The following is a 6,920-nucleotide window of genomic DNA, read 5'->3' as shown; positions in this document are numbered from 1 at the left end:
TCTGTTGATTTCCTAATCTCCAGGAGGGAAGAAACTAGTCTTTGGGAGTTAAACCGACTAATTTAACGGCGAATTACCAATGTGGAGGTGGGCGAACTTCACAATTACGGGGTTTTGAACAGTAGAGATGCTCTTGAAAATTTCCAAGAGGACCTTTCCCCCGTCCTTTAACCTGGCTTTACAATTCTGTTCACTCTTTGGGATAGGGGAGCGGGCAGAACCTATTTTAGATTGAGTTAGTTCATTTGAGCATTTCCCCTTTCCTTATTTTTGGACCTTTAACGACCAAATGCCGAGAAACAGATCCTTAATTACGGTTCCGGGATCTCGAAAGGCCTGTAAAATCCTGCTTCCGCATCTTCATCCTTTCTTCGGGTATTGGGATCTTTTTTAAAAATGTGTATTTCTGGTGGAGGGGGCATGGAGTGAGGTTCAGAACAGCAGAGCCGGGCTGACGGATGCTTCTTTCGCGGGAGGCTTGACTTGCGGGACTACGGGTCGGGACCGCACGGGCTGCCAGGCGGGCTCCGGGCGACAAGGGCGCGGCTGCGGACTGGCGGGCGGACCCCGGGGAGGGGCTTCACGGAGCCGCCGCGGCCGGAGCGGAGCGGAGCCGCCCGGGCTGGGCGCGCAGCGCTGCCGGGCGGGCGGTGGCGCTGCGGAGGCGGTGGCCGAGGCCGGCGGGCGCGGAGGAGGGGCCCGAGGCTGGGGTGGCTGGTGGCAGCTGCCACAGTGACGACTGCCGGCATCGCGGCGACCTGAGGAGATCAAGCCGCGGGCCCCGCCGTCGCCGCCACTCCCGCCAGTCTTCCTTCTCCGCTCCTGGCTGGGGCGTCAGGAATGGGCCCCAATCGCCGTGGGCCCCGCACCCTGCGTCGCCCGTAGGCCCCAGTAGCCGGAGGCCGACCAGCCTCCCACTACCCCTCGCCCTAGCCAAGCCGTCCCCACCCCAAATCCCCGGGAAAGAAGATGAGGGAGACGGGCCCGGCGCTTAGCAGCCAGAGCAGCAGCAGCAGCAGCAGCAGCAGCAGCAGCGGTCGGGGGAGGGTGTTTCGCCGTTTCCTCTCAGCCGCCAGGACAAGATGGCAGCGGCCGCGGAGAGGGGCTGAGCCCGGGCTGGGTGGTGCCGCCTGCTGAAGCGCCTGGCTCCCGGTCCCCGGCACGGCCCTGCGCCCCACCCCGGACATGCTCAGGGCTGCGGCCGCCCGAAGAGGAGAGCGCGCGGGCCTCTAGGAAGGTAAGGGAGTCGAGCGAGGGGCGCCGCCACCCCGGGGTGGGGGGATCGGCTCCGTCTGCGGGCTCCGCGGCCAGCGGACCCCAAGTCTGACCCGGGCCTGGCCCGACCCCTCCGGAGCAGCCCGCACTCGTTGCGCGTCCCGTGCCCCATCCGCATCCCCAGCGCTCTCGTGCTCCCAGTTTCCGCCCTAGCCCCCGCGGTGTGGCCCGGTATGGGCCGCTCCCTCGAAGCCGGCGCCACGCCAGGCCCTGGGCCGCCGGACGCGGGGGCCGTAGCCTCCGGGAAGCCGCGCCTGGCCGGGGCCCGGGGGCCTCGGCCTCCCTCTTCCCCTCCCCCTCCCCCTCCCCCTGCCAAGGTTGCGCAACGGCTCTTCCCAGCAACCGAAGTTTTGTTTAGTCCCACGGGGAGCCTCTCTTCCCCCTCCGCAGTCCTAGGCCGTAACTACGGAGATCCCTTTCCTTTCATTAAGGGGAACAAACACAAACGCGCAGGCACGCAGCTTGAGCACCCCAGCTGATGGCCGCGTCTCGGGCTTTGTGGCCCCGTCCCCAGCGTCGCGGAGTGGCGGGTTTGCAGGGTGTCAACTCTAGGGACGTGCGTGCGTGTGATTGTTGGGGAGGAGAAATGTGATCCGCGGCTCCGCGTCCCCAGCGGTGGCGGGAGGAAGGCGTGGCGGCCGCGCGGCGGGGCTGTTGCCGGCTTCTCTCGTTACGGTGGCTGCCGCCCGCTTCCCTTCGCCGCACTGGGAGAACTGGCGGAAAGACTTTGGATGAAAATGTCTGTTTCTCTGTCGGGAGGGAGACGGCTGTTGTAAAATGGTATGTGGCTCTCGGGGAATCCTGTTGTTCCCCAGTCTCATCTCTGCTTGAGGAATTGCGCTGAAGAGTGTGTGCGTAAATTACCTTGGACTTGTTACAGAGTAGTCGTAACACGTTCAGGCCTTGAACCGTGTTTTCACAACCTCTTACTGCCCTGTTAGGGAATTTGTTTTTCCACCTGTCAGTTGGCTGCTTCTAATTATAATAAGGGGCTTCTATTAGCAACAGCAAAAAATTTCAGTTTATCGTCTAGTTTAGAGGGAAAGCTCATGGTTGGCTCTATTGTAAACTTTGTTTTGATGTCTGTCTGGTACAGGGCCGGAAAAGTTAGCTGGCAAACCGGTCTGTGCGTGTGCTTTTGCGTACTTTCTAGTAGTTTGGAGATCTGCTGACACTTTTTCCCTTTTTGCTATTTTAGGTATTTGCTTTTAGCTGTAGCTTCTGAAGTGGAAGTACTTATATTCAAACCATCTCAGTTAATTTCAAAGTTTTAGTTGCTGGGCTCTTTAAAATTTTTAAAGAGGTTTCCTTTCTGATCAAATTTTTGATGAAAAGTCTTGAGCCATAACGGTGGTTACTCCTTACCCAACTAAGACATTTTAATCCTATATTCTTATTTAATTTTTCAGAAGCTGGTGAAGTCTCACCATATGTTTGATAAGTCTAGATTCTGCTTATGTTTGCAAGTGCAGTGCTAATTTTATACAATGAGCAATGATAAGGTTTAGATAGGTCATGATTAAACTTAGTATTTTAAGTAAACAAAATATGACTGCCCTTTTGTAAAAAAAGTTTTCATAGTTTTATTGATTATCTTATGCTTTCGTGCCACTTATCAGTAATTGCAATTTTACCAGCCAGATACAGTTATTTAGTTTTAAGTCAATGAAATATTTCTTGGTGTATTTATGGCTGCATTCATAAAGTGTAGAGGACTTTTATTTATGAACTATAATGCTTAACCTGTTTGAGGTTTATTTTTCTTTTTTGAAATTTACGTATTTAAAATTTATGTTAAGGCAGAGATGTGTTGAAATATTTGTGATGTTTGGGCATGTCGGTTTTTTTTTTGTATTTATGGAAAAATTTATTCCTTAATTCCCCCCTCCCTCCGCCCCAAGGGGATCTCTTTTCTAAGAAAAAAGTATTTGTGGAGAACCTTAGATTAAAACTGTTGTAAAAAAGTAAGATGAGTTTGAAATCTAGAACAGAACTGGCCATTAAATGTTTCAACTTTATATTTGGGCATTGCTGACTACAGTAGCTAAACATACATATTAGGCAAGCAGATCATAACATGATAAGTCAGCCTTACTCAGTTTATTGTCAAAATATATTTTCCATTGAACTAGTCATTACCTTGCTTATAAACTGGTCATTGGCTTTTGGGCATGGGATTTTAGAGTCACATTAAAATGGGTGGTTTATATGAGATACTTCTTCTTGTAAACATGCTTGAAAAGAAGCTGTAGATCATACTCTTAACTTTTTGGATACCATAAAATAGGGTGTAAATTACAGACGTAGGTTGCTGTTGCAACTATGGCATGGGCACATAGGTTTTTATGTTTAATGCAGGATATGGAGAGCCTCCCTGCACCCCCTGCAACTTAAAAAAGCAGCAGCTATCAAATTAATTTTTTGATTGAACTTTTGTTTTTAATATTTGATGCATGTACCTGAAAGCGTATGGAAAGGAGGAAAGGGAAAATGTAAATTTCAGAATGCCGCAATATTATTTTTCAGACCTGATTCACATCCATTTCATGGAATGCTTGTTTACATGTTATTTTTTATTTGAATGCTAGTATGACTTATCCTGGTAACTTTTGAAGTTAACTTTATTTTACCAGATAAGAGAGTTAACTTATTAAATGTTATTTTCATAGCAACAGTTTACCAAGTATGATGATAAGGTAAATTAGAATTGCACTATTGGTGGTTAATTCAAAGGCATACAAATGTAGTTCCCATTGCAACCTCACATTTAAGTTTGGAGATGAAAAGATGTCATGGTAATATTTAGATTCAAGGATGTTCTAAGGAAATTCTCCATATTTAAAAATCCTTCCAGAAGTTGTTATTCCTGACTCTTAACTCTTAGAGGACAGAGAGTAACTTGATTTATTGTTGCCAAAATAAATATTCGTGTTGTAGCTGTCCTGGTTTTCTAATGTCCAAAGTTAAGACTTCCAATGTGGTATGTTTAACTTGGAAGTTACTTCTGAAGACAAACTACTAAAACTTTGTTAAAATGGAGGACTCTATCAGTGTGTTTATTTTTTAAAAGGTATTTCCCCACCCCCCACACCCCTTTCACTGGGATGTAGTATTTCTCTTTTTTAACTTGCTGAAAACTTTGTCATGGAGAATCTTTTGTGATACCGGTGTAAGTCTAAAGAGATTATATATATATATTTATATATACATAAAATATATATTATATATATATAAAATATATATATTATATATATAAATATATATTATATATATAAAATATATATTATATATAAATATATATTATATATATAAAATATATATATTATATATAATATATATTAATATATAAAATATATATATTATATATAAATATATATTTATATATATATAAAATATGTATATTATATATATAAATATATATATGTATTTTTTTTTTCTTTTTAAACTTTTAGGTTCAGGGGAGCATGTCCAGGTTTGTTATATAGGTAAACTTGTGTCATGTGTGTTTGATGTACAGATTATTTTGTCACTCAGGGACTAAGCCTAGTACCCAATAGTTATTTTTTCTGCTCTTCTCCCTCCTCTCATCCTCCACTGTCTGGTAGGTCCCAGTGTCTGTTGTTCCCCTCTTTGTGTCCATGTGTTCTCATCATTTAGCTTCCACTTATGAGTGAGAATGTGTGGTATTTGGTTTTGTGTTCCTGCTTTATTTATTAAGGATAATGGCCTCCAGCCCCATCCATGTTCCTGCAAAGGACATGGCATCATTCTTTTTTTATGGCTGCATAGTATTCCATGGTACATATGTAGCATATTTTTAAAAAATCGAGTCTTCCATTGATGAACATTTAGGTTGATTCCATGTCTTTGCCCTTGTGAATAGTGCTACAGTGGACATATACGTGCATGTGTCTTTATGATAAAACAATGTATATTTCTTTGGATATATACCCAGTAATGGGATTGCTGGGTCCAATGGTAGTTCTGTTTTTAGCTCTTTGAGGAGTCACCACACTGCTTTCCACAGTGGCTGAACTAATTACATTCCCACCAATAGTGTATCAGCCTCCCCTTTTCTCTGCAACCTCATCAGCATCTGTTATTTTTTTGACTTTTAATAATAGCCATTCTGACTGGTGTGAGATGGTATCTCATGGTTTTGATTTGCATTTCTGTAATGATCAGTGATAACCTTTTTTTCATGTGCTTGTTGGTCACACGTATGTCTTTTGAAGAGTGTCTATTCATGTGTAAAGGAATTATTTTAAATGTCCTAACTGGTTCTGGATCCAGCTGCTTAAAAATATATATCTTGCCTAATACTTAAGCAACTTATATTAAGAGTGTATGTTTGGAGAAGTACTGAGTCGGTGGAGGCTTTTAGGATAGTCAGTACTTATGTGGCCTACTTAAGGAAGAATATGTCACTTCTTTTGGTTGGCTTGGTATGTAGTTAAGAGTGGTTTGGAGGAAGAACAACTTAATATTAGTGTGCTACTTCTGTAGCTTTGCCATAGCTGTTCTTTGGGACCTTGTCTTAGTCACTTGTAGGACAAAGATAAAATAGATATTTGGAGGATGTATGTTACACATTTATAAGTTTGTCAAATGAAACCTTGAGCTTTTTGGCAGACCAGGCTGTTCTCCTCAGTTGATACTTGGAACATATGTTACTAAACAAAGGCAGCATATTGTCTGGATTCTGAGACACCACTGTTATGCCAGGGACCTAGAGCCTCTGTTCTTACTGTGTGGAAATTAAAACAACTGGATGAGTATTGTCAATATGTATTGTATTTTTAGGACAGCATTTGTGGTTTGGAGACAGTTAAGTTATTAAGCAGATTTATTTTGTCTTTTATATTTGGCAGTTAATGCCAAGTTAGTACTTGAGAAGGCTCTTTTCAACAGAAAGTCCTTGAAATGGAGCAAACTGAGGACCATATTTTTGACCTTAAATGTATTTTGTTACTTTAAACTAATTTCTCTAATTTTTATATTTGATCTTTTCTCTTTTTATATTTATTTTTTCATTTACAGACAGGGTTTTGCTCCATGGCCCAGGCTGGAGTATAGTGGTATGATCATAGCTCACTGCAGCCTCAACCTCCTGAGCTCAGGAGATCCTTCTGTCTCAGTCTCGAAATAGCTGAGACTACAGCAGGTATCGCCACCATGTCTGCTAATTTTTTCATTTCTTTTTCTTTCTTTTTAAACTAGTCTTGCTAACACCTTGAATTTTTTCATTTTTTGTAGAGTCGGGGTTGTGCTTTGTTGCTCTGGCTGGTCTTGAACTCCTGGGCCCAAGCGTTCCTTCTGCCTTGGCCTCCCAAAGTGCTGGGATCACAGGCATGAGCCACCGTGCCCGGCCCAATTTCTCTAATTTTCTAAAATAATGAGACCTTTCCCATTCTGTAGGAGACTGAGTGGGAGAGCGGGTGGTGAGGCAGGGGAGACTGGACAGTAGAAGGGGGAAGAGCTTGGTTTATTTGGATTTGGGAGACTGAAATCTGCTTTAATTAATTAATTTATTTTTGAGACAGGGCCTCGCTCTGTCACCCAGGCTGGAGTGCAGTGGTGCGATCTTGGCTCACTGCAACCTCCGCCTCCGGGGTTCAAGTGATTCTCATGTCTCAGCCTCCTGA

At 44.3% G+C, this 6,920-nt stretch overlaps 1 protein-coding gene across 2 annotated transcripts in view; it reads left to right on the top strand.

The window, feature by feature from the left end:
• The first annotated feature begins 584 nt into the window (after positions 1 to 584).
• The window catches only part of HIPK3 (homeodomain interacting protein kinase 3), a 100,320-nt gene continuing 93,984 nt past the window's right edge, over positions 585 to 6,920 (top strand). The window contains exon 1 of one of the 2 annotated variants that reach the window (XM_054438204.2): positions 585 to 1,237. The gene's annotated coding sequence lies outside the window, so the exon portion shown is untranslated. Of the gene's footprint in view, positions 1,238 to 1,619; positions 2,056 to 6,920 lie in introns of those variants that run through there. The other variant, XM_054438203.2, reaches the window with a different exon arrangement.

This window comes from Pongo pygmaeus, chromosome 9 (genome assembly GCF_028885625.2).
Source record: "Pongo pygmaeus isolate AG05252 chromosome 9, NHGRI_mPonPyg2-v2.0_pri, whole genome shotgun sequence".
Classification (NCBI taxonomy): Eukaryota; Metazoa; Chordata; class Mammalia; order Primates; family Hominidae; genus Pongo; species Pongo pygmaeus.
Note: the sequence above shows the minus strand (reverse complement) of the source record. Positions and strands in the feature narration are given on the sequence as shown.